Source organism: Lissotriton vulgaris, chromosome 7 (assembly GCF_964263255.1).
Source record: "Lissotriton vulgaris chromosome 7, aLisVul1.2, whole genome shotgun sequence".
NCBI classification, from domain to species: Eukaryota; Metazoa; Chordata; class Amphibia; order Caudata; family Salamandridae; genus Lissotriton; species Lissotriton vulgaris.
In genome coordinates, this window is record NC_141695.1 from 800,180,128 (window position 1) to 800,201,281 (window position 21,154).

General features: G+C 51.7%; 1 protein-coding gene across 1 annotated transcript in view; it reads right to left on the reverse strand.

Annotated features, from left to right (window-relative positions):
* LOC147702435 (chromobox protein homolog 2-like) overlaps positions 1-21,154 on the reverse strand; it is a 168,804-nt gene that overhangs the window by 88,642 nt on the left and 59,008 nt on the right. The window lies entirely within an intron of this gene.

Here is a 21,154-nt window from a genome sequence, read left to right on the forward strand (position 1 = left end):
GCTTGATAAGCACTTTGCTGGTCAATGCCGCTGTTTCAGCTGGGTCTCCTAAAATAAGAAACACGAGGTACAGTTGTCTTCAATTGGTTTACCAGCAAAAAACCACCACAACCAAACATTGGGAAATGCTTTTAATAGCTTTATAAGCTCTGCAATATGGTTGCACATCTGTCTCAGCGGTTTCTCATGGGCCATTCAATCTGGAGTTTGAACTTTGATCTGTGTCAGACTGCCTCTTGCCAGCCTAGGGTCACAATCTATATTTGGGGCTTGTCTGTGATCAGGGGTTCCGACCAGAGTGAGGGAACCAACTGGAGTAGCAAGAGATAAATAGGCACAGCATCAAGGACTCCTACCTAGCACTCCATCTATCTCATGGACCAAGGACATGCAACATGCAATAAGAAATCTGAAGCATGGATCAAATAATAATGTTTCCTTAAGTAACAGAACATGAAACCTAGGAGATGAACCCAAAATACTTTTTTGTGAGAAAGAAGCCTAATGAAAGGAGCAACAAGTGACAGAACATGCAGAAGCACAGGATCAAGTACCCCCCTCCTTTTCTGAAGTAATTTTTTTGGAATCAATTTTGGGGCGGGAATAGTTAACAAAATAAAAGCCTGGATTGATCGGGAAAGGGAAAACCTGAAAACTGGTTAGAGAAAGAGTAGCAGTGTTTTCTACCTTTCAAAAGGGTAGCACTTCCCGACACAGATAATAAAGGGAAAGAGCAAAACAAAAGAATGGGCAAGCCCCACTTTGAGCCTTCTTTTAGGTGTGAGCGAGACTTTTAGTAAGGGGCTTCAGAAAGCTCAAACGCTCGTGCGTTTTTGTTATTCTCACAGGCTACTGGGCTTGCGTGAGTCTTTCTAAGAAAGACAGCACACAATTGGGCTAAGGCGGGTGCATGCCCGGCCTTTGCTCCGCCCACAGCCTTTTGCTTGCGGTTACCCGCACGGGCGACATATGTTTTGAATTATCGTGCCCAGACATGGGCGCGATAAAAGAAAACAGATCGCCCGCAGTGGCGCGCGTGCGCACCACTCGCGGGCTGGTTTCCTTTTCTGTTTTCCATGTCTGCTTTTTCTTTTGTTCTTCGAGAAATCACTCTGTTTCTCCTATTTCTCCCTTCATCTCTTTTATGCCTACAACTTTCTTCCGCTTTTGCTTGCCCCTTTCTTCCTCGTCTGCCCCGGCACCCTTTGTTCATGCTTCTTTGCCCCCTTTATTGCCGCCTGTTGATTCTTGTCCCTTTATTCTCCTTCTCTCCCACTTTTTCTTCCTTCTTTGCACCGATACATATGGAATATGCTACTTACCAGTATGCATCTGTTCTTGGCATGTAGAGCTGCTGACATTCATATCTGTGCATAGATCGCCGCCTAGTGTTGGGTCCGGATGATTGCACATTGTTGTCCTGGAAGAGTCTTCGAAGTATCACGAGACAGGTGGCTCCTCCCTTGGACTACGGAGCGCAGGGGCATCCTCTCCATGCTCAGATTGTTTTTCGCCATTGTGGCAGAGATGGAGTATAGTACAGTAAGAGATGTCCATGCAAAGAGTGAATGCTACAGCTGCGACAGGCACCGGGGAGGCAGGTGGGCAATATGAATGTCAGCATCTCTACATGCCAAGAACAGATGCATACTGGTAAGTAGCATATTCCGTTTGAGGCATGTGGGCTGCTGAATTCATATCTGTGCATAGAATGTATAGCAGTATCTCCCCTAGCGGTGGCTGCCTGTGCCAGCTGCAGCAGTCTGAAAAAGAGTTTTGAGAACAGCCTGTCCTACAGCAGCTTGCTGTTTGGAATGTCCATCTACACAGTAGTGTTTGGTAAATGTATGTATAGTTGTCCATGTGGCTGCTCTACAAATTTTGTGTAAAGGAATATTTCGTAGGAAAGCCATGGATGCCCCAAGTTTGCATGTAGAATGTGCCCTAGGGGGAACGGTTAAGGTGCGTTTTGCCTTTGAGTAACATATCTGAATGCACTTAACGATCTATCTGGCTATACCAGATTTAAAAATAGGGTTGCCTTTGTGGTGTGGCGAGAAAGCAACAAACAACTGTTTTGTCTTCGAAATGGGTTAGTTCTATCTATATAATAAAGCTGAGCTCTTTTGACATCCAGAGTATGCAAGGCCCTTTCAGCAACTGCCTTTGGGTTTTGAAAGAACACCGGCAGGTCTATAGTTTGATTTATATGGAAATGGGATACCACTTTTGGCATGAATTTAGGGTTTTGTTCTGAGAACTACTCTATTCGCATGTACTTGAATGAATGGCTCTTGAATAGTTAGGGCTTGCAGCTCACTAACTCTTCTAAGTGAAGTAACGGCAATAAGAAAAGCCACTTTCCAAGTAAGAAATTGTAGTTCGCATGATTGTAGTGGTTCAAAAGGTGGTCCCATAAGTCTGGTTAAAACGATGTTCAGATTCCAGACTGGTGAAGGTGGGTGCCTTGGGGGAATTACTCGTTTAAGTCCCTCCATAAATGCTTTAATAGCTGGCACTCTAAAAAGCGAAAGGTGTTGCCTGTTTTGGAGATATGCTGCTAATGCAGCTAGATGTATCCTGATGGATGAGTAGGCTAAATTGCAACGTTGTAGGTGCAAGAGATAGCAAATGATGTTTTATGTCGAAGCGTCTAATGGGTTTATGTCATTGTTACTGCAGTAAATGACGAATCGTTTCCACTTAGCCACATAACATGCCCTGGTAGTGGGTCTTCTTGCCTCTTTGGTAATATTCATGTAGTCTGGAGGCAAGTTCAGGTATCCAAACTCTAGGATCTCAAAAGCCAGATCGCCAGGTTCAGCTGTTGCGGGTCTGGGTGTTGGATTTCACCACAGCTCTGATTTAGAAGACTGGGTGTTAGTCGCCGTCTTTGATGAGGCACCACTGACAGTTCTAGGAACGTCGTGTACCATGGTTGCCTCGCCCATGTGGGAGCAACTAGGATAAGCGTAGCGAATGTTGGCGCATTTTGCGTGCCACTAGCGGTATTAATGGAGCTGGGGGAAAAGCGTACGCAAATTTGCCTGACCAGTTCATCCATATCGCATTGCCCTGCGACTGCGGATGTGGGAACCTGACGGCAAAGTACTGGCATTTTGCGTTTTTGCTTGTGGCAAACAGATCTATCTCCGGTTTTCCCCATTTCTGGAAGAATGGTTGGAGCCCATTGGGGTGAATCTCCCATTCGTGCATCTGTTGACTGTGCCTGCTGAGCAGGTTGGCTATCTGATTGTCTTTGCCTGGGAGGTGTTCTGCCATGAGAAACATGTTCATTTGAATGGCCCATTTCCACATGCTTTGAGCCAGATGAGACAGCTGTGTGGAGTGTGTTCCTCCTGGTTTCTGAAAATAATACATAGCTGCCATGTTGTCCACCCGGATCAACACAGTCTTGTAAAGTGTTTTTGTAATGCTTTTAGTGCTAGGAAGATCGCCATCAACTCCAGAAGGTTGATGTGCATTTTTTTTCTGTTGTATATTCCATAGTCCCTGAACTGTGTAATGAGGGATATGGGCTCCCCAGCCTATCAGGGATGCGTCCGCTGTCATCACTATTTGTGGGACAGGTTCTAGGAACAGTCGTCCGTTGCAAAGGTTTTGTGGATTCCACCAATGCAGAGAGTTGTATGCTCGACTGGTGACCAACACTAGGTCCTGTAATTGCCTTGAGCCAGGTACCACTGCCTTGCTAGGCACTCCTGAAGCGGACGCATGTGTAACTTGGCATGAGGGACTATAAATATGCACAAGGCCATCATGCCTATGATTTGCATAAACACTAGAGCTGGCAATGAGTGTTGGGGTCTGAGCCTTTGGATTAACGTTTGCATTCAGTTTATTCGTGCTGCGTTTGGATATGCCTTTGCTGCTAGTGTATCTATTGTTACTCCCAGGTACTGTTGGACGTGGGAGGGTTGCAGGTGCGACTTCGGGTAGTTTAGCGAGAAGCCTAGTCTGTGCAGGAGATGAATGGTCTTTTACATGTGGCTGGCACATTGCTGGGCTGATGGCGGGTGTATTAGCCAATCGTCCAGATATGGGTACACATGAATGTGTTGTCTCCTGAGATGTGCCGCCAATGTTGCTAGGCATTTGGTGAACACCCGTGGAGCTGTTGTTACACCGAATGGTAGGACTTTGAACTGGTAGTGCTGTCCTTGAATAGTAAACCTTAGATACTTTCTGTGAGCAGGGTGTATTCGTATATGAAAGTATGCGTCTTTGAGGTCTAGAGTTGCTAGGAAGTCTCCCTGGAGAAGCAGTGGTAAGATTGGTTGGAGAGTGAGCATATGAAAGTGTTCTGACAAAATGTACAGGTTGAGGGGCCTGAGGTCTAATATTGGTCTGAGTGAACCGTCCTTTTTGGGAATGAGGAAGTATAGTGAGTATACTCCCGTTCCTTGGTGTTGTAGTGGGACTGGTTCTATGGCCCCCTTTTGTAGCATACTGATGACCTCTTGCTGCAGTAATGCTATATGTTCCTGCTACATGGGACATTGCACGGGTGGTATTGACGTGAGTTCTAGGCAATAGCCATGTTGGATAATTTGCCTCACCCACCTGTCTGTAGTGATGTTTAACTAGACTGGCAGGAATTGTTGTAGTCTTCCCCCGACCGGTGTTATATGGTCTGGGGGTAGTGCCAAGAAGTCACTGTTTGGTGTTAGTGGAGGATCTATTGGCATTGCCTCTACAACCCCTGCCCTTGGTATTATTTCCTCTGTATCCACCCCTGTTTGTGTTTTTATTTTATGTGGATTGCGTATTAGTTTTGTAAGTGGAGGATTGCTGCGATGAGTAACCTCGCGCTCCTCCTATATAACTTGAGCGACAAAAGGAGCCTCTGTGTTGTTGGGACTGAAGGGCTCCCATGGACTTTGCCGTTTCGGTGTCCTTTTCCATTTTGTCCAGAATTGAGTCAACTGCTGGACCAAACAAGAAATCTGGATTTATACGCTGGTTAAGAATTGTGGCCTGTACTTAATTTTTTAATCCAGATATGCGAAGCCATGCGTGCCTTCTAAGCAGTACGCTTGTGTTAATAGATCTGGCAGCTGTATCTGACGCGTCTAGAGCACACTTAATGGAGGCATTGGTGATGAGCTTTCCCTCTTGTATAAGTTTATCTGCCTGCTCTTTGTATGGCTAGCGTAAGTATTGGAGAAGTCCCTCTAAAGTTTCATATGTGCCCTGTCATACCTGGCCAGCAAGGCCTGTGTATTGGCTATTCTCCATGAGTTTGCTGCTAGAGCTGCTACTCTTTTGCCTGATGCTTCTAAAATGTTAGACTCCTTGTCAGAAGGAGGCGCCTCTCCAGTTGTTTGTGAATGTGCACGCTTTCGTGCGTTGGATACCACCAATGAGTCTAAAGGCAGTTGTCCCCAGATGCATGTAGGGTCCACTGGTGCAGCCCTATACTTCTTCTCTATTCTAGGGTTGATGACACGTGCCCTAGCAGTGTCATTGAAGATGTCATTTGCGTGCTTTAGGACGCCCTTTAACATGGGGAGAGGTTTGACACTTCTTTCTGTTACCAGTGTATCAAATAGAAAGTCTTCTTCTATAGCATCAGAATGCATGTCTACATTATGGTAGCTTGCAGCTCTGTGTATTAAGGAGTTAAAAGCCACTGTGTCTTCTGTGGATGATGGCTTAGCTGGGTATACAGTAGGGTCTATAATGGGTAGAGCCCCCTCATTTTCTGGCTCATCTCCACCCCCCCCCCCCGACCCCATGGTTGTGTATTGGGGGTCTACATATGGGTTTTGTATATCTCCAAAACCCACATCTGCATCCTGATCTTTATCTTGGTTGTAGTCAGAGTGTGCAGGTGAGTATGGTGTGTATGGAGTAGTAGCATAGCTGGAGAGATAGGTTGGAAAAGAATAGGAGAGGTAGCACAGTCTCTTCTATTTGAGTGGAATTTTAGAAAAGCCTTCACTAGGCACTGGTCTTTTCTTTCTTTTATAAACAGTCACTTTCCCAGTATTTGGGTCAATATATAGTTTTGACTGATCTTCTGTGGATGGATTTGGATGGATGATCTCCTCTTCCACAGTCTTTTGCCTTGGCACCGTAGTTTTTGGTTTGACCTTCTTCGGTTCGATGCCTTTACTCGGTTTGACCGCTTTTGGTGCTTGGATCGGTTTTTGAGGCTTGCCGAAAGGTTTTTTCGGTCCGACGTCCTTTACAGGTTTCACCACTGTTTTTGGACCGAGCGGTTTCGTCGGTTCGGTAACCTGTTTAGGTGGTAGAGGTGTCTTCCGAGCCTGCGTCTTTGGCTCGATGCCCCTGTTTGGATCGATGGGCTTAGGCTCGACCGATTTGGTGTGGTCTACCGTAGGTTTCGGTTTTGGTTCGACGACCGCCTTGGATGTACATCTTTTGCCTTCGTCGACAGGCTTCTTCCCTTTTTCGACAGTCGAACCAGATTTGCTCAAGTCGACTGGCTTTGGCTCAGAGGTCGATTAGACGGCCTTTGGCTTCGTAGATGTTAATGGGACTGTGGCCTTCGGGTCTGTGCCCTTTGGCTTTATCACCTTCGGTTGGACGACGTTCGGTCCGAAGACTGTCATGTCGATGAGTTTCGGTTTCGATGGAACCGGCCTTGAATTACTTGTCTCAGAAGGCTCTTTTTGTATGTTCTTAGCCGGGCAGTATGGCGGGGCTGTAGAACTAGCATCTTGATCTTGGCTAAGGCCTGTTGGTGATGCCTCGACCTGAGTCTCTGATATCGGTGTAGTGTCTGTATGGGGCGGTGTACTCACGGTTGGCCCCTCGTCGTCATCGGAGTAGACCGCTACGATATCGTGTTCGTATTCTTCGACATAGACGATCTGTTATTAGTCGTCGATATAATATTCAGAGTCGTGTTCGGAGAATTGATCTTCCTCTTGATCAGAGTCTTCGGCATCAACCAGTTCTTCTTCGAAGATATTCTCGGGCTCTGGTGCCGACCTCTGCATTTCTTGCCTTCCCGCTCGTCGATTCCGGATCGTCTTTTTGGACCGGAACTGGGCACAAGCAAGGCAATTGTCTTCATTATGATCTGGAGACAAGCATTTGTTGCACACTGGCTGTTTATCGGTGTGCGCGAACTTCGAGTTGAACTGCGGCCAGTATTTGAATGGGTTTCGTTCCATCGACCGTCGGTCCACGTTGGGTCGAGAAAGCCTAACGGCCCAATTCGACAACCTGAGTGCAAACTAATGTTAAAGAAGGTTATCGGTACCGATCGCGAACAATACCGACGAAAACCGAAGGCCTTTTGGCCTTTAGAAAAGTTTATCTTGATTCCGAACTTGGAGTGCAGGAAAGTACATCCGAACACAATGGCGGAAAAAAACAATCTGAGCATGGAGAGGATGCCCATGCGCACTGTAGTCCAAGGGAGGAGCCACCTATCTTGTGATACTTGGAAGACTCTTCCAGGACAACAATGTGCAATCATCCGGACCCAACACTAGGCGGCGATCTATGCACAGGTATGAATTAAGCAGCCCACATGCCTCGAACCCCTCCTTTCTCACTGGCTTTTTTATCTTTCTAGTCTATATATTTCTCCCTCACAGTCCCCTATCTCCCTTCCTTCCTACACCTGCTCTTCTCTGCCTGCAATCGTGGAACCCTTCCCTTACGCAACCATATATAAACACACTCCAGGGAAAACAGCATGGTACAGCAACCTGAGCAAAGCAGGCGCTTTTAGATGGCGTGCCAGTTAATGTGGGGTAGAAAGAGAACTACAAAAGCGCACAGCACTTAATTGTAAGAGCAAAACGCACCATGTTTATTTGGAAACCAAGTCTCAAATTATGAAACTGAAAAAAAATATCCACAGTTACGACGTAAGCATATTAACACCATCGATGCTAGTGTTATTTTCCTCCTGTGCTGGATGCTCTTGTTTCTCATTGTTCATGACGAGCTCAGCTCGTCATGAGTGTATGGAGGTGTACACCATGACGAGCTGAGCTCGTCATGAGCGTCCAAGGGGTTATTGAGCGCAGAAACATCAGGAAATGCCACCTGGTATAACAAAGAATAATGGTACTATATGTGGCCATTTAATGGCGTCCATTTTAGGGTCAGGCCACAGCGTCATTGGGACACCTTTGTAAATTGAATTACAGTGACGCCTGACGTCCACTGCATTGTTTCGGTTTTGCTTTCCATGGCAACTTCGGTCTACTGGTCTTTCTCTGAATGTGATCTAACATGAAGATCTAAAACGCTAACACAACGACATCTGCAGCAGTAGGTGGCGCCATGACGTGTTTGGGCTCCTGCATTCTAAAACTGACAGCAGTAGCATCATGGTGCCATGTTGTGCACACAAGGTATGCAACTGTTACCCTTATTGCAGATTGCTATGTTATCAGGAATAAAGTTTGGCCACAAGCAGTCAGTACCGCGGGTTTCGTTCACTTTTTCTGCTTCCTTCGGTCACACGTACGTATTGGTGACTGAAGGGAATGGAAGAGACAAGCCTCGAGGATTCACTAGTTCGAGCCTTGGAAAAAGAGTGGGTTCAATGGTCCCTCTGGAGTGGTTGGTTCTTAACCATTGTCCACCCAACCCATAGCGTTCATCATGTGTCAACAGCCAACGAGCGTTTATCAAACGATTTGACTTACTCGCGTAGCTTTGACTCTGGTGGCACCTGCAATAATCAGGTTGGTCCATGAAATGGGAAAGCTGCAGCCCCAGGCAGAGAAGAATGCCTGGTCCAATTGGATTAAACGCGCAGCTCAGATTACCGCGGAACTTTGAAATGAAAAGGAATTTATAAAGCGCATGGCTGCCCTCGAGCGTCCCAGCGCTAAAACGAAACACAGGACCACCACCAAATGTAACTGAAGAGAAAGCCTACAGGGGGAAAAGGTGAGTCTTCAATGCTTTGCGGAATCTCGCTAGGTTAGGTTCTTTCCGCAGGGCCAGAGGTAGAGCATTCCATAATTGGCCTGCGTTAATGGAGAACCGGCGGCCGCCGGACCTCACCTTTTTTTGCTCTGGGTATCACCACAAAGTTACCATCATCCGAGCGAAGGGCTCGCGTTGGTTTATAAGGGCGAACCAGGTCCCTAAGAATTGGAGGGCCCGATCCTTGCAAAGCTTTAAACACAATGCAGAGGGATTTGAATTTTATGCGAGCTCGGATTGGAAGCCAATGCAAGGCCTTAAGTGCAGGCTTGGCTGAGGATCTTTTGGCAGTACCAGTGAGCATTCGTGCTGCCGCATTCTGAGCTCTTTGGAGCACATTCAAAGTGGATTCTGGTGAAGCAAGGAATAGGGCATTGCTATAATCCAGCCTTGATAAAACTAATCCTTGCACCAGTAGTTTACGGGAATTTTCAGGGAGTAGCGGGAGGATCTTCCGCACCGACCGGAGCAGTCCGTAGCAGGTCCCTGCCACTCGTTTAGCTTGAGTACTCATTGACAGCTCAGGTTCCAGCCAAACCCCAAGACTTTTTATTGCTTCTTTGGGAGCTGGGGGGGCACCTAGACTGGACGGCCACATGGATTTAGGAAGTGTCGTACACAGGTTGCCAAGGAGCATCAGCTCCGTTTTAGTACCATTTAGTTTAAGCCGGGAATCTGACATCCATGACATGATGTTAATTAAACAAGATGCAAACTTTTCCCCCTGGCTTTCCAAAAGGGACAGCGAGACGATCAGTTGGGTGTCGTCTGCATATGTTACGATTTTCACACCGAAGGGTGAAACCACCGCCTCCAGTGGGGCCATATAGACGTTAAAGAGCGTAGGGCTCAATGAAGAGCCCTGCGGTACTCCGCACTGAAGGGGGGTAGGCAAAGATCTGAAATTGGCTTCGCAAACCTGATATGTCCGGTCACTCAAGTACGACGAGAGCCATTTAAGGGCAGATCCTCTCACTCCAATCTTCCCCAAACGGTGGATCAGAATATTATGATCCACCGTGTCAAATGCAGCGCTTAGATCCAGGAAGACCACCGCAGCGGATCCTCCCGAATCCAAGATGCATCTGCCTTCCTCCACCATCGAGATCAGGGCCAAGTCGGTTCCCTGGCCAGGACGAAAGCCTGTCTGCGTCCGACCCAGTAGATCGTTGGATTCCAAAAAGTGCGAAAGCTGGCGATTAGCAAACTTCTCGGCGATCTTATTCAGCCCAGGCAGGAGCGAGATAGGGCGGTAGTTAGCCAGATCAGCCGGGTCAAGGCCTGGCTTTTTCAGAAGGGCCTTGACAATGGCTTGCTTCCAACTGGGTGGTACTATACCATAGGTGAATGAGGCATTCAAAAGATCGATTGCTGGGCCTGCAATGATATTCGTGAATTGTTTGAGGATCCGAATGGGCATGGGGTCCGAAGGGGAACCACTATTCAGAGCTGAGAGCTCCACACAGAAGGCCTCCCTTGAAATGGGGGAAAAGCTGTCAAACACCTTCTCATCCGAAGCGGCCTCCAGGACTGCTTTGTCAATCCTCCCGGTACTCGGAGGAAGACTGGCTAGGATGTTCTGTATTTTGATGTCAAAAAACGGAGCCAGTAGATTGCATTTGTCAGAGTGAACCTCTTGGGTTACCGGGGGAGTGGGGACAGTGAGAAGCTCTTTAAGGATCTGGTTTTTTTTTTTTTTGTAAGACGTTTATTAGTATTCAAAAGTGCAGTACATATAGCAAAGCCTACAACCCTGCGGGCCGGCTGCAAAAGAGCGGTAGATCGTGAGGGTGAAGGTCTGCAGGGGAGGGTGTGCTGTTGCGCCCCACTTGTCTCTGGCATGTAAGACTTCAGGTATTATGGTCACATTACTTTCGTTCAGCAAATAAACAGTCCCATAAGTGACGTCTTATTTTACAATTTTTCTAGAACTAAACCATGAATTCAGCAAACTAAACAGAACAATTCGTATCGGCGTGTCCCAATGTTCCTTTCGCGGCAGCGCCGCGTCGTGTCTGTCCTGCTTGCACAGTGCTAAAAGAAGACCCCTCTAGACAGTGTGGTGTACACTGATAATGCGTCAGTACATTAGGGGGTCAGTGGTGCGCATGCGCAAATGATCGCGGACTTGAAGTGGGACAACTCCTGTGGGCCGTGGTGTCTCGCCGGTCGCCGGCCTGGCTAGCGGCGTGTGTAGCAGTCAAGTGGGGTAGCCTAGCTGTTGGCGTGGCAGATGTCGCCCGCGCCTGGACTCGTTGTCGGGGGCGCGGTTAGTGGCGTCTGTCCACCGTGACGTGGAAGGTTGTTGAGGCTACAGCCGGTGATCAGGAGTCCGATACTACAAACATGTGAAAATATGAGGGGAAGGGGTGGGGGGGGTGGAGTGTACTTGCGGGAGCGGTGTCAACGACTTGGAGCTGGGGGTGAATTGCGAGGCGGTGTCTGCTGGTGAGCACTCATGTGGGTGGCTGGCCGTGTCTGTGGTCTGCGCGCTGGGTAATCGGTGTCCAGATCGGGGGGGGGGGGGGGGGGGGGGGGCACGATGCGTGGTGGTTCCGTCGACTGAGCTGTCGCCCCCGTGGCATCCGCCCAGCACTGCTTTCTCTACGTGAGCCCTCTGACTGCGCCCTCCCCCTGCAGGGACCCCAGGATGCCATCCCAGAGCTGTGCATTCGGGAACTGCCTCAGACCTGCTATTTCCTCCCGGTGAAGTGCCGTACCCTCTGCTCTGGCCCAGTTAGTGAAGTATGCGAACCAGTGTGCTGGGGTAGGTGGTTCCCGCCGCTTCCAGTGCCTAGTGAGCAGCCCCTTGGCCGTGATGAGGCCCAGATCCCAGAACCGGGCTTGCGTTTTGTTCAGTTTAGTCCTCTTATACAACCCGAGAATGCATGCCTCCCACGTGTCAGGCAATCCCGGGCCTGTGGGTCAGGAGTGATGTCACTTCCCCCCAGTACGTAGCCAGAGATGGGCAGTGCCAGAGCATATGTAGGATGTCCGCGCCCAGCAGGTCACATCTGGGACAGGCGGCAGTGTTGATCGCGAAATACTTATTTATTCTATCCGGTGTTAAGTATGCCTGGTGTAATATGTACAGCTGGATGATATGGAAGCGGGAGTTGCGGGGGACGTTCACAGGGCTGGCTAGAACCAGGTTCCACTCCTTATCTGTCCAGTCCCTCCCTCTGTGTGCTGCCCATTTGTCCCTGATCTGCTGCGTGGGTTTTTGTGTGTGGATGAGAAGCGCCTGCGCTAACCAGTGTGTAATGGGTGAGCCTCTGCCCATTACGTGCAGGTATTGGATCAGATGATGCATCGGTGGCTCTTCCTGAATGTCCCCCCAGAAGTCAGTATATGCCCGCAGTACCGACGCGTGGAGCAGGAATTGCCCAGCCGGCAGGCCCGTGCCCTCCGACAATTCCACAAATGGAAGCAGGGCCCCGTCAGCATACAGGTCGCCCATGCTCTCTACTACGGCTGCATTCCAGTGTTCCAGGTTGCGTGGCGTTACCATCCCACTCCTCCTGGGGGTGCCCATCAGGGGGAGGGCAGGAGCATACGGTCTGACGTTCTGCGTCAGTTTCAGGCTACGGACAAAGCATTTGCGGGCCACAGCCACATGTAGGGGTAGAGGGCGGGGTCCCTTGGTCAAGGGGTGAAACAGGGCGCACACCTGGGGGTGGGTCCATTGGTAGTCCGCGGTGGACGTGTCGTCGAGATGTGTGTCGCTAAGCCAGTACGTCACCCATTGTAGCTGTGCAGCTAGGTTGTATAGCTCCATGCTGGGGACTGCCAGTCCTCCCTCTGCAGTCGGGGAGTACAGCTTAGCCAGTGCCACGCGCGGGCGTCCCGCGTTCCAGATCAAGCCGCGAAGCATTGATTCCAGGTCGCGGAATATCCGCGAGGGGACATACGTTGGGATATTCGCGAAGTGGTAGAGCAGCCTGGGGAGCGCTATCATTTTGGATAGTGCTATCCGGCTGGGCACGTTCAATGGCAAAGTTTTCCAGAAGGACACCTGGGCTCGCAATGAGGAGATAGCACACACCAGGTTACCCTCCAGTATGTTCTGCGGGTCTCTGTAGATGTGTAGCCCGAGGTACTTGAACGTGGTCGGGTACCAAGCGAGCCGAGCCCCTCCAAGGTGCACATCACATTCCTCCTGGTCTTGGCTGAACGCGTATATTTCGGACTTGGTCCAGTTGACCCTAAGGCCCGAGACCTCCGCGAAGGTCTGGAAAATGTCCGACAGCTCAGCGGGTACCGCGGTAAGGTCCCGCACATAGAGCAGCAGGTCGTCCGCATATAGCGAGACCGTATGTGTTCCATCGGCCAGCGGGATCCTCCATTCCGCTCCTCTGTCCCGTAGTAGAGCCGCCAGGGGTTCAATGGCTAGAGAGAAAAGGAGGGGCGACAGGGGGCAGCCCTGTCTGGTGCCCCTGCGTACCCTGACCTTCACTGACAGCAGCCCGCCCGTCCGCACTCGGACACTGGGTCTCTGGTAGAGCAGTCCGACCATGTCCGCGAAGGCATCACCTACTCCGAATCTGTCCAATACCGCCCCCAGATACGGCCACTCCACAGAGTCGAAAGCCTTCTCCAGGTCCAAGACCAGACACCCCGATCTGGGCCAATGCGTCGCGGCCGCTTCCTGAACCCGGAAGAGGCGGCGCAGGTTGCGGGAGGTGCTTCTCGCCGGCATGAAGCCATTCTGATCCGCATGCACCAGGGTTGGGACCTCTAGGGCCAAGCGGCGGGCCAGGAGGGAGGTGAAGATTTTATAGTCGGTGTTCAGCATGGCTAACGGTCTATAGGACCCCATGTGTGTACCGTCCCTGCCTGGCTTCAGTAGTGAGACCAGGTTCGCCTCATTGAGCGAGTCTGGGAGCGCCGAGTCCTCAATTGCATTGTTGTACAATTTGAGCATCTCCGGGATCAGAGTGTCCGAACATGCCTTAAAGAATTCGGCGGGTAGGCCATCCGGGCCAGGGGACTTGCCGTTGGACAGTGCGAAAATGGCTTCGCGCATTTCTTCCGGGGAGAATGGTGCCCCTAGAGCGTCCTGCTGTGAGTCTGTGAGGGAGGGCAGTGGGATGTCTACAAGGTAATACGCCATGTAGGCCGCGGAGACCCTCAGTTGTGATTTGTATAGGGCCTGGTAGTGCCCCACAAACGCTTGATGTATCCTGCTTTGGGTGTACACTATCTCTCCCTCAGCTGTACGGATAGCGGATACTGGCTCCGTGCGGTTCTCCTGTCTGACCAGCCAGGCCAGCAGCCTTCCGGGTTTGTCACTGTATTGGTGCACCCGCGCCGAATGGGCCGCGAAGTTAACGTGCCGTAGCCTTTCCAGCAATGCTTCATGTTCCGCCCGGGCCTCCCTCAGACGGTCTCCTGTGCCACCCACCGCCTCTTGTTCCCAGCAGAGTAAGTCCGCTTCCACCCTGCGCAGTTCTACCTCCAACTTCCTCTGTATGCTTCCCTGAGCGCTCAGGCAGTGTCCCCGTATCACCACCTTGAAGGCGTCCCACTCTACTCTCGGGGAAGACGCTGTGTCTGAGTTGTCAGTGAAGTATTGTGCCACGCAGGCCTGCAGGGAGTCCCTAAAGGGGGCGTCTAATAGCAGAGCAGGTTGTAGCCGCCATGTGGGGATGGGTGGGTGCTGGCGTTCCCATGCCATGTGTAGGGTGTGGGGGTTGTGGTCCGAATGTGTCCGGCCTAGGTATTGGGAGTCAGTAATGTGCGGCAACATGTCCGTTGACACCATGTACCTGTCAAGGCGGACGTGCAACGTGTGTGCCCCTGAGAAGTAAGAGTATACCCGAGCGTCGGGATTGTGCGCGCGCCATGCATCTTTCAGGGCCCACTGTGTGAGTGCCCTCGTGGCCCCCAGGGATGTTGCCTCTGGCCTGGGCGGGACCGAACGGTCCATCACAGGGTCCAGTACCGTGTTGTAGTCACCTCCCAGTATCCATGGGACGCTGTGCCAGGGCGCCAGTTTCTCCGATAGACGCGCCTGGATGGTGCCCTGGTCCGTGTTTGGAGCGTAAATGGATGCCAGAACTACTGGTTGCCCGTCCATACGGCCCTTTACCAGGACATACCTCCCCTCCGTGTCTATGTGAACTTCCGACATTGTGAAGGGAGTGCCCGGCCTCACCCACAATAGCGCCCCGCGGGCAAACGAGGAGTATTCAGTGGCATACAATTGTCCCCTCCATCTTTGCCTCAGCGCAGTCACCTCCGCCCCACACAGATGTGTTTCCTGCAGGAGTGCAACCTGCACATGTTGCCTTTTCAGGTAGGAGTAGATTTGATACCTACGCGCAGGTGTGTGCATGCCTCCAATGTTCCAGGTACACAGCTTTATCGCAGTCATTTTGGCAGTATACCCTCCCCCTCAACATTTCTACCAACAGCTGCTCCACCAAGTGCTCTCACATCGGTTCTCCCAGCTCTCTCGTATCCACCCCCCTTAGTACACTCAGCAATGTTCGGGAAGACATTAGGGCGGGGAAAAACAATGAATAACAGTAACCAACAGCGGGCAAACCCCACTAAAATACCAAAAGGGCAGTGGCAAAAAGGGCCACCGTCCATGCTCTCAAGTGAAAGGAACAACCTTACTTGTCTAAGAGCAATGTGCGCTAAGCACAATCTCGGCAAGGAGGATATGTAGTCAGTTAGGGAAATCAAGTCTCTTCCCCGAGCCATATAATACAGGGTATAGGTGGCCACCGTCTGTGTTCCGGTGCTCGGAGTTACTCTGCTCGTGTGAGGCCCCGCTTGCGTGAGTTTCTGCAGGCGTGGGGCAGAGTGCCATGTGGTGTGGGCAGTGGGCCCCTATTGGGAGGAGCCCCCTCCCGCCCGGGCCCGCACATGGAGACGACCAAGTTCGGGTGCATGCTGAAAGACAACCCCGCCATTACCCACCCTGTAGACCACCAGTGCCGCAGGGGCATTACTCACTGTTCCAGGCGTCCACTGTTCAAACGGCAGGCAGGGGGGGGGGGGGGGAGGGGGGGGAGGGAGACACCCCCAGCAGTGGTGGGCGCCAGTTGCGCCCCATCGTCCAGTCGACCTCCGCCGGCCCCCCCTCGCCGCAACAAAACCATTGCAAACTTCACCTGCAGGATCAGTGAATCAGGTCAGAGGTTTGTGGTGTGACGACAGGCAGGTCCACCGAGATCTGTGAGTTCGGGATCCCGTATATGGTCTCATCGTCGTCGCTTGGTACTGTCTGCTGGCCGTCTTCTAGGGCCGTCTCTTGGGAGGGCGAGTTGCTCAGTTGAGAAACCCTCCGCAGTGCATCGCGCTGTTCTTGGAGCATCTGGTCTAGCGGGGGAGAGTGGGGTGCCCCTTCCTCCGTATGCTGGGACTGCTGAGTTCTGTGTCTGCGGCGGCACCGTGGCCCGGACCTCGTCTCGCCTCCACAAGAGCGTTTGGGTGCCGTGTCCGTGCCCCCGTCCAGCCACTCACTGGCCTCCTCAGGGGTGCCGAAGAAGTAGGTGTTGTCCCCCGCCACCACTCTCAGTTTGGCAGGGAAAAGTAGGGAGTACTTGAGGCCCGCGGTGCGTAGTCTCCGCTTCACTTCCATGAAGTCGTGCCTCTGGCGTTGTACCTGGATGGTATAATCAGGGAAGAACATGATCGACGCGTTGTCTATACGTATCTCGCCCAGACGTCGTGCCTACCGCAGCACCGTGTCCCTGTCTCTATAGTTCAGTATTCTGAAGAGCAGTGGTCTCGGGTTGGCGCCGGTGGTATGGGGCCTCGTCGGCACTCGGTGAGCGCGCTCCACGACGAAATGGGGTGATAGCGAGCCTTCGGGTAACAGGGTCCGAAGCCATTCTTCCACATGTTGCGCTGGGTGGTTCCCCTCCCATTTTTCAGGAACCCCCACGAGTCTGATGTTGTTGCGTCTCGCCCTCCCTTCCGCGTCCTCGGCCCTGTCTTCCAGGAACTCCACTCTGTTCAGGAGATCCTGCACCTGCCTGTCCGTCTGGGTGACCTTGGGCTCAATCTCCTTCACTGCGCCTTCCAGGGTCTTGGTCCGGTCGGATAATTTCCTGTGGTCGTCGCGCAGGAGGGTCAGGTCCACAGCGACTCCATCTATTTTGGACTCCAGAGAGGTTCTGGTCTGCTGGAGTGACTGTTCCATGCGCTCCACAGCTGCCAGCACGCTGTCCAGCCTCGAGGCCAATTGGTCGGCGGCCATTTTGTGCAGCAGTTTGTCTGTCTTCCCCTTTGGCGGGGCCCCACCAGTCCCGGTGCGGGTCCGCACTCCCCCGGACATGTGCAGGTGGTGTCCGTCCAGCAGGGTCGTCGCCTGTGCTGCTTCGATGGTGGTGCCCCCGGATTCGCTTCACTCCTGGGTGGGGGGCTCAGTGGTCGGCAGCCGTCTCCTCAATCGAGGCCGTCGTTGTTGCACCCAGGGGGGGGGGGGGTGTCTGTCAGGCGGTTCCTCACCCTACCGCCCCACGGCTGCGCCTCGCTGGTCCGGGTGTAGTAGTGGTCGAGGAGGCATGTGCGGTGTGTGCGCCCGTGGGGTCCGGGCGTCACTGTCTGGGCCGGGTCCTCCCACCACGTGTGCCCCACTGTCCACCAGGCAGCTTCCACTTCCGTGGGAGGAGGGCCCGCAGGTGGGCCCGGCGTTGGATGCCTCTCCGTTTGTCCTCGGTGCAGGGGGGGGGCGTTCCGTCCCCGGCAGCGGCGTGGCTCCCAGGCCGGGGTTTCAGGCCCTCAGTGTCGGGCTTGGGGGCTGCCGCTCCCCACCGGCCCCTCTGTGTCCGTTAGGGTATGGTGGTATGGTGGGCTCCCCGGGTGGCGCCGGCTGCTGTGTGGCTTCCCAGGGGATGGCTGCTGGTCATCGGGGCTCCCGCTACTCCCCTGGGTCAATCTCTGCCTCCCGGCTGCTTCGGGTGTGCCAAGGGGGGGGGGGGGCCCTGTTGTGCCTCACCTCAGTCCGGGGCGGCGGGCGTGTGGAGGCCGCGATGTAGGCGGGGGGCGCCCGTTTCCCCTGCCGCCCGGGCCCGTCTCTGGTGTCCTGCGGCTATGCGGGGCGGCCTCCGGACCTCTGGTGGGTTCTCCCGGTAGGGCAGTGGGCAGCCCGTGGGTCCCAGGCAACTCGGTGTGGTTGGTCCGCTGGGGCCTGTCCGCTAGGCCCAAGCCTCGGTCTCTCCCGGCTGCTCCGCCGGTCAGTGGGCGCCCAGTCCCGCAGGAGGATTGTAGGAGAGGTCGGGGTCGGCCCCGTCGGCGCCCGAAAATAAAAGTCCGCCAGAAGTGCCGCAGGGAGCTCCGGGGAGGTCCGCTCACAGTTCCAGGCGGCCTCGGTGGAAATTAGAGGATAATTGGCTCAGGGAAGGGGAGCTGATTACGGAGCTCTACCCAAGAGCGTCCGTCGCCATTGCGTGCTTAGCCACGCCCCCCCTCTTTAAGGATCTGATATGTTTCTCTAGAAGAGTTACCTGCCATTCTTATGCTTTCCTCAAAATGGGCGGCTTTGGTCAAATTGCGGGCCGCCTTGTATGCTCTCATCGCTTCACGATAGTTATCTTTGTTGTTAGCCGCCCAGTTCTTCCGCCATTCCCGCTCCAGTTTTTTACATCTTTCTCATACATCCCAATTCAGGGGTGTACCAAGAGGACTTGGGGCTACTCCTTATGTTTGAAGTGGTTTTAAGAGGTAGAACAGTATCTAATGCTTGGCAGAGCCAATCGTGGAATGCGACATCGGCTACCAAAGGATCACATCCAGATGGGGGAACTGATTGTTCAAGGGTACGGGAGAGATTCTCGGCGGATAATTGAGACCAAATCCTCTTGTAGGTGCGTGGTGCCCTAAGACCTGGAGGAGAAAAAGGGTCAATAGTGAAGTTCAGTTCAAACAGCACCAGAAAGTGATCAGACCAGGGCATGGGGAGGGGAGGGCTCGTCTGAAGATGCGAGATATTAGAAAACACGCAATCTAACAAATGGCCCTTCACATGTGTAGGTTCCAGATTATGTAACCTGAGGTTGGCTGTCATGAGTTCAGATCTAAGGTCAGATGCTATTTTCTCCTCCTGCAGGTCGAAATGAAGATTCAAATCCCCTAGTAAAACAAAATTAGGAGAGGATGCTGCTAAGACGGGAACATGGTCCAGAATGGAGGTGGAAAACTGTTTTATCGTCCCCGGGGGGGCGATAGACCAGAAGTCCAGATAAGGAATGATTCGGCGACAGCTGAATCCGAAAATAACAGCTTTCTGCGTCTTGAATGGGCCCCTGATCTATTCTACAAGACAACTTCTCCCTGTGGATTATGGCTAAGCCACCTCCCTTTCCTTGCGATCTATGGAAGGACTGAATAAGAAAGCCGGACGGGAGGCCATTGACAAAGTCAAAGTCTGAGCAGGCCGACGTCCAGGTTTCTGTCAGAAACAAGATATCTAGGTTGTTGTCTTGAATCAAGTGTAGAATTTGTAAAGAGTGTTTAGGCAGGGACCTACAATTCAGGAGTCTTAACCTAAGGGGCTCTTTAATAGGTACTTTGTTTCCACCAACCTGGTCCCTGAAAGGACAATAATAACATGGCGTGAAAAGAACATCGGATCTGACTCCGTGATGGCAATTTCGCGAGTTTGACGGCTGTAGAAGGAGTAATTCCTCTTTCGTATATGTGGTGAAAGTGTCATCCGCAACAGGCAGGGTCTCTGGCCCTAGGTCCGTCCTGGCCCGGACGGGCACAGACGGGCTTGCCTCTGGCGCGCCGTCGGCGCGCCGCCCGCCATGCGGGCGACGAAGAGCCGCCATTTATGAAGCGCGCGGTGCAGGAAACGCCCTCGCACTAGACCGCTAACAGTCCGAAAGCCTACCCAAGATGGCGGTTGCAGCAGGTGACGCTAGTCGGCAGCCAGACGGTAAAACAGGAGCCCTAAAACGGCTCTAAGATGCCCCCAAATGTCCCCACAAGTAAGAGCAGGAACCGCACTACAAATGGTACATTTACAATGAAGAAATTAAAATTTTTATAAAAAGCGAAACGAGTTTTTTTTAAAAACAAGTGAGAGCTCGCTAGAGCAGTGGGGTGTGCAGCATAACTCCCAGTGTGTGTAAGGGAGCAGCCTGTGTAAACAACGCGGGCAAACTAGTCAACCCAATTTACAGCCAGGAGCCCAATTCTCACCTCTCTGACAATACTGTGGTATCGTCTGAATAGCTGGTGGACCAGAGACCTTTAAAAACTGCCCAGTCCCACTGCATGACATAAAAAAGCCCCCATCCATAAACAGACTACAAACTACACAAAGGAGAAAAACTGAGAATAGCTGCTTAAAAGAACGATATAAGAGCACTTCTTGCGTACTCTTTGCGCATGTGACGGTTAAAACTTACATTTTAAAGAAGATAACTGCACTCTCAGGATGGCACATGCAATAATCAGAATGTGCACATATATTTGATGGTTTGTTTCAGTGCCCTGGAAGCACGAATGGCAATTGTGTGAAATGCTCCTCGAAACACGGAAGTGTCAATTACATGACAAATGCACTCAAGATGGCTCTACCAATTGAACCCTCACCTCTAAAATCGGCAGAGAGATATAGATTGCAATTTGAATCCTGTCGGAGCATCCTAGCCTCCTGTACTGTTTAACAGTAACAAAAACGGCAATTTTAAACCGATTGCAGCGCCTGGAGGCACTATATAGCAAGGCGCTAGGAACTATATAAACACAATTTAGCCTCCTTTAAGTGAAGAGATGCAGAATAATTGGTTAGTATATTAGAAGCGCACATATCAAGAGGGAGTAGTGTTGCTTTGTCTGCATTTCACTCTTTATACTAGTGAATGACTTCAACCACGCACACACTAGAATTGTTCTGTAGTTTCCCCAACTAGAATTCAGCTTGTTTTAAAGCCAACACCAAACACAGGTATATCGGACACATCGCCATCCTTTGCTTTGACCTTTTTAGGTCTCAGAGCAATTAAACACCATAGCATAGTGCATTGTGTTTAATCTTCGAGGAGAAAAATTTATAAACTGTGTGAAGTAAAGTCTCCCATTACACCGTAAATCAGGCTGATGTAAGAAGTCATTATAGGAAAAAAACTTGCTATCATGGGCTTCCTGGCCTTTACACCTTTCGTCTCAACACCTCTATGAAGCAAATTAGGAGAATGACCAGAGTGAGTCCTCAGAGATCCCCGAGTTACAAGTGTTCACC